At 52.3% G+C, this 18,089-nt stretch overlaps 1 protein-coding gene across 1 annotated transcript in view; it reads right to left on the bottom strand.

Annotated features, from left to right (window-relative positions):
- Positions 1–18,089, bottom strand: part of LOC126354572 (WW domain-binding protein 2) — a 114,863-nt gene that overhangs the window by 33,521 nt on the left and 63,253 nt on the right. The gene's annotated exons all lie outside the window — the stretch shown is intronic.

Raw genomic sequence — 18,089 nt, 5'->3', positions numbered from 1 at the left:
TTCAGCCAAGAAGGCCTTTGTCAAAAATAGACAACACACACACACACACACACACACACACACACACACACACACACACACACAACCCCAGGCTGTGGCAGCTGAAGCCACAGAAGCCAAGGCCGTGTGCGTGTGTGTGTGTGTGTGTGTGTGTGTGTGTGTGTGTGTGTGTGTGTGTGTGTGATCTATTTTTAACAAATGTCTTGTTGGCCGAATGCTTATTTTGTGACAGTCTATTTGTTGTGCCTATCTGTGACTCAGCATCCTGCTATATGGCAAGTAGCAACTATCCTTTTCGTAATATTGTTACATAAACACAAAAACATTTAAGTAGAAAATCAAAACATAACTTGGTACAATTCGTTCAACTTTGCATGAAAAAATGTTCTATACATAAATATCCATAAATATACACATCAATTTTTTAAAATATAAAACAAAATATTAGTCATACTTCTGGATACTCAGCCCTGCTGAAGTACATTTTTTTTTGTGTGTGTTATATTTGCTACTAATTATCTTAATTCATTACTATTCCTGCAAAATAATATTACTTTTAGAAAAAAAAATTAATTTGCATCCTCCTTCTCAGAACATTTGTGTTTTAACCACATCCACATGCTCTAATGGCTCTAACTGCTCAGCACATCACACATATTATGCAAAGTAATTCGTCTATATAATGTTAAGGCCAACTAGGATTTCCTTTACGATGGAAAACCTGCGTAAGACTGACAGATTCAAGACTAGAAACACAAACGTGGTCGACAAAACAATGAGATAATGAGCCAATGTTCAAAGAAAAGTAGAATTTTCTTGAATGTACACAATTTTTTATTTAATACGTGGAAAGAAACTACATATAATTGGTTTGGAATTATAATCTCTGAATAGAAACACACTTAATTCAATGTAATAACCCAAGAACAACCACAATAACATGGAACTTATTCAGATACAAGCTATTCAAATTAGGTGATGTAGAAATTAGGAAACATAACACAATTATGTCCAAATTTATATGGACATCCTAATGGAAATATATTCTAGAGTATACATTGTACTGTAGTAAACACAGTTATATCTCCACTTTTCCTAATGATTAAATTTAATGTCATAACTGTAAAAGTATAAAACAGAGTAATCAGAGTGATGACTATGATGATGATGGTGGTGAGTCTATAGGTACTGACCTGAGAAACTCGGCCGTTAATGGAGATTAGAATGAGAACAAACAGCAACCTGCCTCAGAATCCTAGCTATTATTATTATTATTATTATTACAAGGGTGAGTCAAATGAAAATCTTAAATATTTTTTTAAAATATTATTTATTGTGCAGAAGTGGTACAAAGCTGTATCACTTTTCAACATAATCTCCCCCATGCTCAATGTGTGGGGCCTTGCATAGTCATGTTGCAAAAGGACACCAGCTGACAGCAATCCACGTCACTTTGATTTGATTGCAGGCCACAGATGATTTTTTAGGAGATCTGTGTGTGATGCACTGGTGACAGTGGTCCCTCTACGCATGTAGTGCTCCAAAATGACACATTATTCGTCCCAAGAGTGTGTCAGCATAACCTTCTCTGCTGATGGTTCTGTTTGAAACTTCTTTGGTTTTGGTGGTGAGGAATGGCGCCATTACTTGCTCGCTCTCTTCGTTTCCGGTTGGTGGAAGTGAACCCAGGTTTCGTCCTCAGTAACGATTCTTACAAGGAAGCCATCACGTTCTCGTTCAAAGCAATGAAGAAGTTCTGCACAAGCATCAACACGTCGTTCTCTAATTTCACGAGTCAGCTGCCGTGGCACCCATCTTGCAGACACTTTGTGAAACTGGAGCACATCATGCACAATGTGGAGTGCTGACCCATGAATAATCTGTAAACATGCTGTAATGTCATTCAGTGTCACACGGCAGTTTTCCTTCACTATGGCTTCAACTGCCGCATCGTTCTGTGGAGTCACAACTCGATATGCCTGACCAGGACGAGGAGCAGCTTCCACTGAGGTCACATCATTTGCGAACTTCCTACTCCATTCGTAGACTCGCTGCTGTGTCAAACATGCATCACCATACTGAACCTTCATTCGTCAATGAATTTCAATAGGTTTCACACTTTCACTGCGCAAAAACCGAATAACAGAATGTCAAGTCGCAATTGGGGCGGCCACCTTTATCTGATACTGCGATGGTATGTGTGCATATGTACTATGCTGCCACCTACAGGCCATTCTGCATGCTGTTTGTAGCACGCTTACCAACTTTCAGGATAACGGCACGAAATTTCAATTTGTTAGTACAAATTTAAGGTTTTCATTTGACTCAACCTATTATTATTATTATTATTATTATTATTATTATTATTATTATTTATTATTATTATTATTATTATTATTATTATTACCAGTTACTGCAGTCCATTACTTGAATAATGTGATTGCAAAGGGAGATGGGGAGGCACATACACATATCTTAAAGTTGGAGTAGTTTTCGGGCTTCAACACAGGAGATGGCCAAGAAGAAGAAAGTACTGAGAACACCACTTTATTTAGTAAGGGTTGTTCATTTTGCAGAAAAATGTGTATAACACATTGTGTCAACAATGGCATAATGTAAAGAAACAAATGATGTTGAAGTTTAAAGGATAACATGCTGAAAAGAATTTTAGATACATGTATGAATGTGGGGATGGAAAGCAAATGCAACTTGAAGCCTCCTGGAACACACATTGCAGTAAGAGGACTCTACATCTACACAGACCCCAGAACCAACATAAAAACTGAATGGATCATCAAGTTTTGTGGTCCGATCTACTCTCCCTTATGAAATACAGAATTTATTTCAATCACAATGGGCAGATAGGTACTCAGCACTAGTACCCACCTCAGATCAATCAATTTGCCACCATAATTAAAATATGGGCCACTGTCAGGTGGGTAAAAACATCCATCCATCCATCCATCCATCCATCCATCCCCCTCCCTTCTTCATTATTGCCATATGGTGTAGAAATGGTAGAATTGAGGTATTTGGGGCAATAACACTGGTTCAGGTTAGAGTCATTGCTGAGATATAACTTGATTGTAGGTCAGATCAGCTTGTAGGCTCGGGAGCAGAAGGGGGCCCCTGTTGGATCATCTACAGTGTGAGGCATCCCCCAATGCCATGACCCCCTGCAGATGCTGTACAGGGAGGAAAGTAATATATTAAACAATACTCCTCTAGACTGGTAAACTGAAAGACAACTGAAGTGTAAATGTAAGGGACTAACAACATAGCAAAGGCCAGAAATACACAACCATAAAAGTCAGTCAAGCAACCCCCACCACCCACCCTGTTTCCCCATGGTCAGCATAACATGGGATAAACCCCTTTCCAAAACCACCCCACTCCCCCTACGTGGTATGGTCAAGATATGAAAATTGCAAATAAAAACCAAACTCTCTGAGAATGCATAAAAGCTGTGTCACTTTACTTTCATCAACAATCAATGCCAAGGATAAAGAATCCTTAAGGATATGCATTTATTGGATTGCTGTAAGAAGAGCACCACAGTTACATTGGGGGAGGGGGGGAGGGGTTGGGGGTTGAGAGGATGGTGGTGGTCTTTCACACAATATGAGGCTGTGGATCAGATGGAACTGCCCACAGCATACCATCTTGGACTACCTCCGAGATAACGGAAAGGAGGAAAGGAGGAAATGCCACACATCAGTGGTCTCCTTGACAGCACGCAGTTCGCAGTTTGTTAGAGGGAGGAGTAGCATGCCAACCTCTGCAGCAACATAATGCATATCACAGATGCATTCACTGCTCAGGACTCATTATCTCCACTGCAATAGTGGTCATGTAATTGCTTCCCTGGCTATGGTATCAGTCATCTCATTCCTGAGGAATATAACTCAGAGTACAAAAAAAATTGACCTGCCAATGGATATAGTCAAGAGGGAGGGGGAGAGGGGGTGAGAGAGGAGGGGAAGAGGGGGGAAGAGGGGGTGAGAGAGGAGGGGAAGAGGGGGGAAGAGGGGGTGAGAGAGGAGGGGAAGAGGGGGGAAGAGGGGGTGAGAGAGGAGGGGAAGAGGGGGGAAGAGGGGGTGAGAGAGGAGGGGAAGAGGGGGGAAGAGGGGGTGAGAGAGGAGGGGAAGAGGGGGGAAGAGGGGGTGAGAGAGGAGGGGAAGAGGGGGGAAGAGGGGGTGAGAGAGGAGGGGAAGAGGGGGGAAGAGGGGGTGAGAGAGGAGGGGAAGAGGGGGGAAGAGGGGGTGAGAGAGGAGGGGAAGAGGGGGGAAGAGGGGGTGAGAGAGGAGGGGAAGAGGGGGGAAGAGGGGGTGAGAGAGGAGGGGTAGAGGGGCGAGAGGGGGTAGGCGGGGCGAGAGGGGGTAGGCGGGGCGAGAGGGGGTAGGCGGGGCGAGAGGGGGTAGGCGGGGCGAGAGGGGGTAGGCGGGGCGAGGGCGGAGGCGGGGCGAGGGCGGAGGCGGGGCGAGGGCGGAGGCGGGGCGAGGGCGGAGGCGGGGCGAGGGCGGAGGCGGGGCGAGGGCGGAGGCGGGGCGAGGGCGGAGGCGGGGCGAGGGCGGAGGCGGGGCGAGGGCGGAGGCGGGGCGAGGGCGGAGGCGGGGCGAGGGCGGAGGCGGGGCGAGGGCGGAGGCGGGGCGAGGGCGGAGGCGGGGCGAGGGCGGAGGCGGGGCGAGGGCGGAGGCGGGGCGAGGGCGGAGGCGGGGCGAGGGCGGAGGCGGGGCGAGGGCGGAGGCGGAGGCGGGGCGAGGGCGGAGGCGGAGGCGGGGCGGGGGCGGAGGCGGGGCGAGGGCGGAGGCGGAGGCGGGGCGAGGGCGGAGGCGGAGGCGGGGCGAGGGCGGAGGCGGAGGCGGGGCGAGGGCGGAGGCGGAGGCGGGGCGAGGGCGGAGGCGGAGGCGGGGCGAGGGCGGAGGCGGAGGCGGGGCGAGGGCGGAGGCGGAGGCGGGGCGAGGGCGGGGGCGGGGGGCGAAGGCGGAGGCGGGGGGCGAGGGCGGAGGCGGAGGCGCGGGGCGAGGGCGGAGGCGGAGGCGCGGGGCGAGGGCGGAGGCGGAGGCGCGGGGCGAGGGCGGAGGCGGAGGCGCGGGGCGAGGGCGGGGGCGGAGGCGCGGGGCGAGGGCGAGGGCGGAGGCGCGGGGCGAGGGCGGAGGCGCGGGGCGAGGGCGGAGGCGGAGGCGCGGGGCGAGGGCGGAGGCGGAGGCGCGGGGCGAGGGCGGAGGCGGGGGGCGAGGGCGGAGGCGGGGGGCGAGAGCGGAGGCGGGGGGCGAGAGCGGAGGCGGGGGGCGAGAGCGGAGGCGGGGGGGAGGGCCGAGGCGGGGGGGAGGGCCGAGGCGGGGGGGAGGGCCGAGGCGGGGGGGAGGGCGGAGGCGGGGGGGAGGGCGGAGGCGGGGGGGAGGGCGGAGGCGGGGGGGAGGGCGGAGGCGGGGGGGAGGGCGGAGGCGGGGGGGAGGGCGGAGGCGGGGGGGAGGGCGGAGGCGGGGGGGAGGGCGGAGGCGGGGGGAGGGCGGAGGCGGGGGGAGGGCGGAGGCGGGGGGGGAGGGCGGAGGCGGGGGGGAGGGCGGAGGCGGGGGGGGAGGGCGGAGGCGGGGGGGAGGGCGGAGGCGGGGGGGAGGGCGGAGGCGGGGGGGAGGGCGGAGGCGGGGGGGAGGGCGGAGGCGGGGGGGAGGGCGGAGGCGGGGGGGAGGGCGGAGGCGGGGGGGAGGGCGGAGGCGGGGGGGAGGGCGGAGGCGGGGGGGAGGGCGGAGGCGGGGGGGAGGGCGGAGGCGGGGGGGAGGGCGGAGGCGGGGGGGAGGGCGGAGGCGGGGGGGAGGGCGGAGGCGGGGGGGAGGGCGGAGGCGGGGGGGAGGGCGGAGGCGGGGGGGAGGACGGAGGCGGGGGGGAGGGCGGAGGCGGGGGGGAGGGCGGAGGCGGGGGGGAGGGCGGAGGCGGGGGGGAGGGCCGAGGCGGGGGGGAGGGCCGAGGCGGGGGGGGAGGGCCGAGGCGGGGGGGGAGGGCCGAGGCGGGGGGGGAGGGCCGAGGCGGGGAGGAGGGCCGAGGCGGGGGTGAGGGCCGAGGCGGGGGGGAGGGCCGAGGCGGGGGGGAGGGCCGAGGCGGGGGGGAGGGCCGAGGCGGGGGGGAGGGCCGAGGCGGGGGGGAGGGCCGAGGCGGGGGGGAGGGCCGAGGCGGGGGGGAGGGCCGAGGCGGGAGGGAGGGCCGAGGCGGGGGGGAGGGCGGAGGCGGGGGGGAGGGCGGAGGCGGGGGGGAGGGCGGAGGCGGGGGGGAGGGCGGAGGCGGGGGGGAGGGCGGAGGCGGGGGGGAGGGCGGAGGCGGGGGGAGGGCGGAGGCGGGGGGGAGGGCGGAGGCGGTGTGGAGGGCGGAGGCGGGGGGGAGGGCGGAGGCGGGGGGGAGGGCGGAGGCGGTGTGGAGGGCGGAGGCGGGGGGGAGGGCGGAGGCGGGGGGGAGGGCGGAGGCGGTGGGGAGGGCGGAGGCGGGGGGGAGGGCGGAGGCGGGGGGGAGGGCGGAGGCGGGGGGGAGGGCGGAGGCGGGGGGGAGGGCGGAGGCGGGGGGGAGGGTGGAGGCGGGGGGGAGGGCGGAGGCGGGGGGGAGGGCGGAGGCGGTGTGGAGGGCGGAGGCGGGGTGGAGGGCGGAGGCGGGGGGGAGGGCGGAGGCGGGGGGGAGGGCGGAGGCGGGGGGAGGGCGGAGGCGGGGGGAGGGCGGAGGCGGGGGGGAGGGCGGAGGCGGGGGGGAGGGCGGAGGCGGGGGGGAGGGCGGAGGCGGGGGGAGGGCGGAGGCGGGGGGAGGGCGGAGGCGGGGGGAGGGCGGAGGCGGGGGGGAGGGCGGAGGCGGGGGGGAGGGCGGAGGCGGGGGGAGGGCGGAGGCGGGGGGAGGGCGGAGGCGGGGGGAGGGCGGAGGCGGGGGGGAGGGCGGAGGCGGGGGGGAGGGCGGAGGCGGGGGGGAGGGCGGAGGCGGGGGGGAGGGCGGAGGCGGGGGGGAGGGCGGAGGCGGAGGCGGGGGGGGGAGGGCGGAGGCCTATGGAAGCACAACAGAGTTGAGGGATCTGCATCCCAAAAGATACAACCAAGAAGTCTGACAAGCAACCCTTTGAGTGCGAGGTCACAAAAGGTCGATGTTTGTGCCATTCACTGCCCCACATACTGTATCATGTAATTGCAATATCTACTTCTACACTCACACTCATAAATTAAGAATAATGCTGATACATGATGAAACAATGCTCTGGTGGGCGGTTTGCGAGTTTAAATCACCTCAGGGTATGAAAATGTGGTGCATTTGACCTGCAGCCGTCACACGGTGGCGCTGGCAGTAGTTCACACACACAGAGGTGTGTTGGTGCATGCCAGAGTATGGTGCAGCGAGTAGTAAATGTGCAGATGTTTTCAGACGTGCTAATGATGACTGTGTGTTGAAAATGGCTCAAAGGAAACATATTGATGATGTTATGAGGGGTAAAATACTAAGGTGACTGGAGGCTGCTCAATCACAGCAGGTCGTAGCACGAGCCATCCATGAGCCACAAAGTGTGATCTTAAGATTATGGCAAGGATTCCAGCAGACAGGAAACATGTCCAGGTGCTACAGTACAGGACGTCCACAGTGTTCAACACCACAAGACTGATATCTCACCATCAGTGCCCGCAGACAGCCACGGAGTACCGCAGGTAGCCTTGCTTGGGACCTTACGCAGCCACTGGAACAGTTGTCTCCAAACACACAGTCTACAGACAACTGAACAGAAGTGGTTTATTCACTCGGAGACCTGCAAGGTGCATTCCACTGACTCTTGGTCACAGGAGAGCCCATAAAGCCTGGTGTCAAGAACACAGTATATGGTCGTTGGAACAGTGGTCCCAGGTTACATTCACAGACGAGTCTAGGTATAGTCTGAACAGTGATTCTCATCAGGTTTTCATCTGGAGTGAACCAGGAACCAGATACCAACCCCTTAATGTCCTTGAAAGGGACCTGTATGGAGGTTGTGGTTTGATGGTGTGGGTTGGGATTATGATTGGTGCACATACACCCCCTGCATGTCTGTGACAGAGGAACTGTAACAGGTCAGCACCAGTATCTCTGCCTTTTCAGGGGTGCAGTGAGTCCCACCTTCCTCCTTATGATAACACATGGCCCCACCGAGCTGCCATCGTGGAGGAATACCTTGAAACAGAAGATATCAGGCGAATGGAGTGGCCTGCCTGTTCTCCAGACCTAAACCCCATCAAGCACGTCTGGGATGCTCTCGGTCGATGTATCGCTGCACAACCCCTATGACTCTTCAGGAGCTCCAACAGGCACTGGTGCAAGAATGGGAGGCTATACCCCAGCAGATGCTCGACCACCTGATCCAGAGTATGCCAACCCATTGTATGGCCTGTGTACGTGTGCATGGTGATCATATCCCATATTGATGTCAGGATACAAGCGCAGGAAACAGTGGCGTTTTGTAGCACATGTTTCGTGACAGTTTTCTCAACTTATCACCAATACCGTGGACTTACAGATCTGTGTCGTGTGTGTTCCCTATGTGCCTATGCTATTAGCACCAGTTTTGTGTAGTGCCACATTGTGTGGCACCGCATTCTGCAGTTATCCTTAATTTATGAGCATGAGTGTACATAGATACTCGGCAAGCCAGCATACAGTGCGTGGTAAAGGGCACCCAGTACCACTAATTATAATTTCCTCTCCTGTTCCACTCACAAATAGTCAGGGAAAAATGTACGCCTCCGTATGAGCCCTAAGTTCTTGTATCTTGACTTTGTTATCCTTACATGCAGTGTATGTTGGTGGCAGTAGAAATGTTTGGCAGTCAGCTTCAGATGTCTGTTCTCTACAGTTTCTCAATAGCGTTTCTTGAAAAGAATGTCTTCTTCCCTCCAGGGATTTAGATTTGAGTTCCCTAAGCATCTCCATAACACTTATTGTATGAACCTACCAGAAACAAATCTAGCCGCCAACATCTGAATTGCTTCTATGTCTTCCTTCAATCTGACTTTGTATGGATCCCAAATATTTAAGCAGTATGCAAGAACAGGTCACACTAGTGTCCTTTATGCAGTCTCATTTACAAGTGAACTAGTCTTTCCTAAAATTCTTCCAATAAACCCAAGTCGACCGACCATTTGCCTTACCCACCACAGTTTTCACATGCTCATTCCACCTCATATCGCTATGCAATGTTACACTGTGTCAAGCAGGACATTAGTAATACTGTATCCGAACATTACACATCTGCTCTTCCTACTCATCCACATTAACTTACATTTTTCCACATTTAGGGCTAGCTGCTACTCATCACACCAACTGGAAATTTTGTCTAAGTCATCTTGTATCTTCCGACAATCACTCAAGACACATTATTGTAAACCACGGCATCATCAGCAAACAACCGCAGATTGTTACCCACCCTGTCTGCCAAATGATTCATGTACATAGAAAAAAAAGAAAAACCCGCAGCAGTCCTATCACATCTCCCTGAGGCACTCCTGACAATACCCTTTTCTCTGATGTACTCTCACTGTCGAGGACAACATAATGGGTTCTAGTATTTAAGACGTCTTCAAGCCACACACACATCTGTGAACTTATGCCAAATGCTGATACCTTCCTTAACAGCCCGCAATGGGGCAGCGTGTCACATGCTTTCTGGAAATATGGAATATGCCTCTTTTTCCTTCATTCATAGTTCTTGGTACATCATGTGAGAAAAGGGCAAGCTGAATTTCGCACAAGCGATGCTTTCTAAAACCACGCTGATTCGTAAACATAAGCTTCTTGGTCTTGAGAAAATGCATCATATTCAAACTGAGAATAGGTTGGTTGTTTGGTTTAAAGGGGGAGGGGGACCAAACTGCAAGGTCTTCAGTTCCTTGTTCCGAGTAGAACAATTACCAATTACCCAAGGGAAAGAAGGAAAAAAAGAATACGTATGGCACAATAACAGGAGAAAGGAAGACCCAGAAGAATGGCATAATAACAAACACTACAATGGATAAAACAGGACAAGAAAACCACAGAGACACAAGAAATCAGGAGAAGAGATTAAAAACAAGAAAGCAGATTACCATGGCTGACTGACCATGAGAATAAAAAAGGAGAAGCCAGTCACTCTGCAACACATTAAAACCTTCACCCTAAAAGCCCTAGGGTGGATGACACAGAGGGACAAAGGACTTGCACTAAAATACAGATAAAATGATAGAACCCACCCTTGCGAATAAAACGTAAAACTGAAGTCGCTGTTGAGGCATTGTCGCCGAACACTGAAGGTAGGGTGCTGGGAGTTAGAAGTCGGCCACAGAGCGACTAAAATTGAGCAGCCCAGCAAGAGGTAGACAACTGTCATTTGGGAGCCACAGCAACACTGAGGTGGGTCCTCACGACCAAGGAGGTAACCATGTGTGAGCCACATAAGGCCAATGCGGAGTTGAGAAAGGACAACTGATACCCCACGAGAAGCCTGCAGGGAAGACTTCCACACATTCGCAGTCACTTTAATGACATGCAGTTTGTGGTGCATACTGTTATGCCACTCTGTCTCCCACAGCCGAAAAACCTTGTAGAATAAGACAGAGTGCAGGTCAGTTTCAGAGATGTCCATCTCCAGGAGCAGTTTCCATGTAGCCTGTTTGGCCATTCTGGCAGCAAGTTCGTTGCCTGGGATTATTATATGTCCTGGGGTCCACACAAACACCACTCAGTGACTGGACTGTCCCAGGGCAGTAATGGACTCCTGGATGTTTCCTACCAAATCATGGTGAGAGTAGCACTGGTTGATAGCTTGTAAGTTGCTCAGGGAGACAGAACAGAGGAGAAAAAAATCACCAGAACAGAAACTGATGTACTGAAGTGCACGAATATGGCCACAAGCTCTGCAGTGAATACACTACAGACAGTGGGCAAGGAATGTTGTTCAATATTGCCTCTGTGGACATAGGCAAAGCCAACATTACCATCAGCCAACAAGCTGTCAGTGTAAAAAACTTCAGAGCCCTGGAACAAGTCAAGAATCGAGAGGAAGTTGCAGCAGAGAGAGGCAGGGTTACAGGAGTCTTTAGGCCCATGCCAAAAGGTGAAGATGAAGATTCGGCTGAGGTATACACCATGGAGGTGTACGTGAATGAACCTCAAGTAGAGGTGGTAAGAGAGAGAGAGAGAGAGAGAGAGAGAGAGAGAGAGAGAGAGAGAGAGAGAGAGAGAGAGGGGGGATGGGGGATGGGGGGGGGGGGGGGGGGGAGGATCGCATGCAAACCGCACTTCGGAGCCCTGATTTGAGCAGCTAATGCAGGAGATGAACTGCCACAGGTGGGAAAAGGAGACGGTAATTCAGATGCTCAGGAGAACTACAAATGTGTTCAACATAACTGGCAATCAGTTGTGCATGTCAGATCCACAATGGAGGGACTCCGGCCTCCACTAGGACATTTATCACCGGACTCGTTCTAAAAGGTCCCGTCGCTAGGCGAATGTCGCAGTGGTGCACTAGGTCGAGTAAACACAATGTTGAGGGTGCCGTCAAATTGTAAACGAGACTCCCATAGTCAAGGTGGGATTAAACAAGGACTCTGTGGAGCTGCAGCAGCGTAGGGCTATCTGCACCCCAACTTGTGTTGCTCAGGCAGTGGAGAGCATTGAGGTGCCGCCAGCACTGCCACAGCTGACAAAGGTGATGTAGCCAAGTCAATCAGGTGTCATAAACCAATCCTAAGAATCGATACGTCTCCACTATAGGGAGTGAATTATCATTAAGATAAAGTTCAGGTTCTGGATGAACGGTATGATGTTGACAGAAGGGCAAGACACACGACTTCATGGCTGAAAATCTGGAAACCATGGGCTACAGTCCATGACTGCGACTTGTGAATGGCTCCCTGTAGGTGGCGTTCAGCAACACGTGTACTGGAGGAGCAATACGAAATGCAGAAGTCGTCCAAATTTAGATAAGGGGAGACCGACAGCCCTGCAGCTGCTGCTAGGCCATAGGCCATTGACGGCCACTAAAAATAGAGACACAATACGGAGCCCTGTGGAACACCATTCTATTGAATACGGGGAGGGGGAACTATGGGAGGCACTAAATTGGACATGGGAAGTACGGAATGACAGGAACTTTTGGAAAAAAAAACTGGGAGTGAGCCCCGGAGACCCCACTCATAGAATGTGGCAAGGATATGATGTCGCCAGGTTGTGTCATATTCTTTACGTAATTCAAAAAAGACGGCAACAAAATGTGGGCGTTTGGAAAAAGCTGTTCGGATGGCACACTCGCAGGACACAAGATTATCAGTGGTAGAGGAACCCTGGTGGAAGCCGCAATGACAGTGAGCCAATAGGCCACTTGACTTCAGGACCCAACCCAACCGTCAACACACCATACGTTCCAGCAGCTTACAGAGAACCTTGGTGAGGCTGATGGGCCGATAGTTATCCACATCAAGGTGATTTTTAGCGAGTTTTAGCACCGGAATGATACTGCTCTCCTGCCACTGCAATGGAAAGATGCCATCACACCAGATCCGCTTGAAGTTGATGAGGAGATATCACTTGTAGTTAGACGAAAGATGTTTAATCATCTGACTATGGATCAGATCTGGCCCGGAGCTGTGTCGGGACAATGCGCAAGAGTGCTGAGGAGCTCCCAGTCCATAAACTGGGCGTTATAGGGTTCACTGTGGCATGCAGCAAGTGAGAGGTCTTTCCTCTTCATCCTCTGTTTGAGGGTACAAAAGGCTGGGAGGTAGTTCTCTGACGCAGAAGCTCGAGCATAGTGCTCAGCAATGGTGTTTGCGTCGGTAGACAACACACCATTCATGTTAATGCCAGTGGCACCTGTTGGGGTCTGGTACTCAAAACCATGTCTGATCTTTGTCTAAATTTGGGAAGGTGAGTTGGCACCCAATGGTCGACACATACCTCTACTCTTTCTGTCATTTTATAAGCAGACGAACATGGACATGGAGACGCTTAAAGGTTAATAGGTGCTCTAGAGAAGGATGCTGCTTATCTACATGTACATCTACATGACTACTCTGCAATTCACATTTAAGTGCTTGGCAGAGGGTTCATCGAACCACAATCATACTATCTCTCCACTATTCCACTCCCGAACAGCGAGCGGGAAAAACGAACACCTAAACCTTTCTGTTCGAGCTCTGATTTCTCTTATTTTATTTTGATGATCATTCCTACCTATGTAGGTTGGGCTCAACAAAATATTTTCGCATTCGGAAGAGAAAGTTGGTGACTGAAATTTCGTAAAAAGGTCTCGCCGCGACGAAAAACGTCTATGCTTTAATGACATCCATCCCAACTCGTGTATCATATCTGCCACACTCTCTCCCCTATAACGTGATAATACAAAACGAGCTGCCCTTTTTTGCACCCTTTCGATGTCCTCCGTCAATCCCACCTGGTAAGGATCCCACACCGCGCAGCAATATTCTAACAGAGGACGAACGAGTGTAGTGTAAGCTGTCTCTTTAGTGGACTTGTTGCATCTGCTAAGTGTCCTGCCAATGAAACGCAACCTTTGGCTCGCCTTCCCGACAATATTATCTATGTGGTCCTTCCAACTGAAGTTGTTCGTAATTTTAACACCCAGGTACTTAGTTGAATTGACAGCCTTGAGAATTGTACTATTTATCGAGTAATCGAATTCCAACGGATTTCTTTTGGAACTCATGTGGATCATCTCACACTTTTCGTTATTTAGTGTCAACTGCCACCTGACACACCATACAGCAATCTTTTCTAAATCGCTTTGCAGCTGATACTGGTCTTCGGATGACCTTACTAGACGGTAAATTACAGCATCATCTGCGAACAGTCTAAGAGAACTGCTCAGATTGTCACCCAGGTCATTTATATAGATCAGGAACAGTAGAGGTCCCAGGACGCTTCCCTGGGGAACACCTGATATCACTTCAGTTTTACTCGATGATTTGCCGTCTATTACTACGAACTGCGACCTTCCTGATAGGAAATCACGAATCCAGTCGCACAACAGACAATACCCTATAGCTCCGCAGCTTGATTAGAAGTCGCTTATGAGGAACGGTGTCAAAAGCTTTCCGGAAATCTAGAAATACGGAATCAACTTGAGATCCCCTGTCGATAGCGGCCATTACTTCGTGCAAATAAAGAGCTAATGCTTATGTTGCTGTAGAGCTTGCTGAACCTCTTTAATTGCCTCAGCAACTTCTGGGAACCCCCAGGGGACTGCCTTTCACCAGGGGCACCCTAGAGAACAGGGGATTGCATTTTCTGCCACAGAAATTATTGTTGTAGTGACCTGCTCAATCACAACATTGATGGCACCACATGGGGGAGATTCAACGGTGACAGCAGAGGTGAAGACTACCCAGTCTGCCTTGTTTAAATCCCATCCTGGTAGGCACACAGAGGCATGGTGGTGGGAGAGTGGCAGGAAGATAGGGAAGTGGTCACTACTACACAGGTCGTCATATGCTATCCAGTGGATAGATAGGACGCAGCCTGGGCTATAAATTGATAAATCAATGGTCGAGTAACTACTATGAGCCATACTGAAATGTGTGGAGACCCCAGTATTTAACAGGCAGAAGTCGAGTTAGGACATTAAATTTTCGACATCTCTGCCATAGCCAGTAAGCATGGTGCTACCCCACAAGGGGTGATGGGTGTTAAAATCTCCCAAAAGTAAGAAAGGTTTACGGAGTTGTTCAATCGGTACAGCCAATACGTTCAGGTGTACTGCACCATCTGGTGGAAGATATATGTTGCAGACAGGTATTTCCTGCATTGTCCATATCAGCTTCAAGATGAGTTTGATGGGGCAAAGCTTCACTACATACCGAGTTCAGGACATAAATGCAAACTCCACCTGACACACTACTATGTTCGCCATGGTTCTTGTAATATCCCCTATAGCTGCAAAGGGCAGGGGCCCACATTACAGGGAACCAGGTTTCTTGGAGGGCAATGCAGAAAGCAGGTGTAAAGCTTAACAGTTTCCTTAAGTCTGCCAGGTGGTGGAAAAAACCAATGCACTTCTTCTGGAGGATGACATGATCGTGTGACTGGGAAGGCATGAAACACTCAATGAGGTAGTCTACGCCTCAGAGTCACCTGCTGCCACAGACTTATTACCTGAACAGGCTACATCAATTGTGTCTGAGGGCCTGGCGTGATCTAGATACTCAGCAGACTCCAGAATCTTCACCTCATCCTCACACACACAGCTTGTAGGCTGTCGTGGTGTGGGTGCCACCACAATTCCCTTGGTCTTGGGGGTCTTCTTTCTGGATTTCTCCCGCTGATCCTTGGGTTTCTCTGGCTGGGAGGGCTTAACTGATTCAGTATCCGGGAGTGAGGGTGTTCGTTAAGCCCTAGGACCATGTGCATTTGGGCACTTTAAACACAGGCGGGTGTCATCTCTCCCACTAGCAGAACCTGGGAAGGAAGTGACCTTACAGACCCCTTCCTAGCGACAGGAACCAAAGCAGACTTACGTTTCTAAAGCTGTGAAGTGGGGACTGGTGTACCCGATGGTTGGGGGGGGGGGGGGGGGGGGGGGACAGTGCTCCTGAGGTAGATGGTGCAGGAGCAACAGGAAGGGAAGTGCCCCCCACCATCAAGGGGAGGGTGTAGTCTGCTGGCTCTGAGAGCTGAATGGAACTAATGGGGCTACAACTGTGCTTGTAATGGTAGAATAAGAGGATGTCATAGCCACTGGACATGGGTGCTTTACTTTCCTTTTGGCCTCTGTGTAGATCAGTCCGTCCAGGGTCTTGTATTCCATAATTTTCCTTTCTCACTGTAAAATACTTCAGTCTCGTGAGCAAGAGGAATGAGGAAACAGATGGGAGGCGGTGCACATGGAGTGTGTGTGTGTGTTTGAGGTTTACGGGTGCTAAACAGCGTGGTCATCAGCGCCCAAACGCATAGAAACAGGAACACAGGCGGTGAAGGGACGAAGACGGACGCCGAACAAGGAGAACGGCTAAAAGACACAGGCCTGACGCAGTTCCAAATGCGCACATACAGAGGCAAAACAAGAGGAGAAGAAACACACTAAAAAAGGAAAGGAAACACAAGGAAAAGAGATCAGATACCGAAGTGAAACAAGGAGGTAATCGTGACTGGCAGACATCTTACCTAAAACCTGGGTGAGCCAGTCACCCAGCAGCACATTAAAACCTTCTCCCTAAAATCCGAGGCAACAGATTGGACAGGACATAAAACCGTAAGACCTTAACCACAGTCGCTGCGTCGTCTTGCAAAATAGAGGGCAAATCCGGTGGCAAGGAAACCACCGCCCTCTGGTCAGAGAATAAAAGACAGTCAAGTAAAATGTGGCGGACAGTAATCTGGACGCCACAAGCACTGCAGATTGGGGGGTCCTCCCGCCGGAGTAAAACACCATGCGTGAAGGGACTGTGTCCAATGCGGAGGCGAGTGAGGAGAACCTCATCCCGCCTGTATGACTGGTAGGACGTACGCCATGGTCGCGTAGTGGCCTTTACCAGACGCAGCTTATTGTCAGAAACTGCCAACCACTCCTCTTCCCATTGATGCATAACACGAAAACGCAAAAGGGAGGTTACAGCATGGAGGGGGACGGCACATTCAACAACGTGAGGGAGGGAACATGCATCTTTTGCAGCCACATCCGCCAGTTCGTTTCCCCTAATACCCACGTGCCCCGGCACCCAGCAGAAAGAAACCTCCTTCCCCTGCCGTTGCAGGTGGAGTAGGGCATCATGGATGTTCTGGACGACCGTATCCGCTGGGTACAAGTGTTGCAAGGTCTGAAGGGCACTCAGGGAGTCAGAAAAGATGAGGAACTTAATACTGGGAACACATCTCATCTGCTCCAATGCCCGCAATATTGCAAACAATTCGGCATCGAGGATGGTAAACACCGCAGGAAGCCGTAACTTGACGACTCGATCAGGGAAAGCAACAGCACAACCAACAGTGTCCCCCTGTTTAGAGTCATCTGTGAATACAGGTACATGGTCCGGATGCTGGTTTAAAATATCGTAAAATAAGGAGGTAAAAACAAACGCCGGAGTGCAGTTCCTCCGGTTCTCTGACAAGTCTAAAAGGATGCTGGGCCTCTGGAGCAACCAGGGAAGCAGGCGAGTAAAACCTTGTCGTTGGGGGGCCACACGCTCCACACCAAGGGACTCAAGCAAATGCTTGGCACGAATCCCAAATGGTTTTGTTGCCCTGGGACGACTGGAAAAGAGACGTTCCATAGGCGGTCGGGCAACGGTAGGGTACGCAGGGGAGGTAGGACAGGCAAGGAAATGACACACCCGTCGCACCATGAGGAGTTTCCGCCGGATGGCGAGCGGCGGTTCCCCTGCCTCAGCACACAGGCTGGGGATGGGACTGATACGGAAGACACCAGTGGCCAGCCTGATACCCTCATGGTGTACTGCGTCAAGGATCTTCAGATACGAAGGCCTTGATGACCCATACACGGTGCAAGCATAGTCAAGACGCGATCGGACGAAAGCCCTATAAAACTGCAGCAGACGCGCCCGATCTGCTCCCCAGGACCGATGGCTCAGACACTTCAAAATATTCAGTGCCTTCAGGGCCCGCACCTTGAGGTCTTTAAGGTGAGGCAACCACGACAACTTGGAATCAAAAGTGAGGCCCAGGAACCTCACAGTGTCTCTAAAAGGAAGAACGGTGTCCCTCAGACGCAATTCAGGGGAGGTAAAAAGACACCGAGAACGATTAAAATGAACACACACAGATTTGTCTGCAGAAAAGGTAAAACCCGTCTTTGCAGTCCATGCCTCTAAGCGCTTTATCGTAAGCTGTAACTGCCGACTAGCACTGACAAGACTGGAGGAAGAACAGAAAACAGCAAAATCGTCCACAAACAAGGAGCATTGGGCAGGACTCCGGATAGTGGACGTGATACTGTTAATAGCAACGGCAAAGAGGGTGACACTTAAAACGCTGCCCTGAGGAACACCATTCTCCTGCACGTACAAATCCGATAGCACATTACCAACCCGATACCGAAAGAGGCGGTGAGAAAGAAAGGACCGAATGAAGATGGGGTGACGGCCACGAAAGCCCCA

The sequence above is a fragment of the Schistocerca gregaria genome, chromosome 3 (genome assembly GCF_023897955.1).
Source record: "Schistocerca gregaria isolate iqSchGreg1 chromosome 3, iqSchGreg1.2, whole genome shotgun sequence".
Lineage (NCBI taxonomy): Eukaryota > Metazoa > Arthropoda > Insecta > Orthoptera > Acrididae > Schistocerca > Schistocerca gregaria.
Note: the sequence above shows the minus strand (reverse complement) of the source record. Positions and strands in the feature narration are given on the sequence as shown.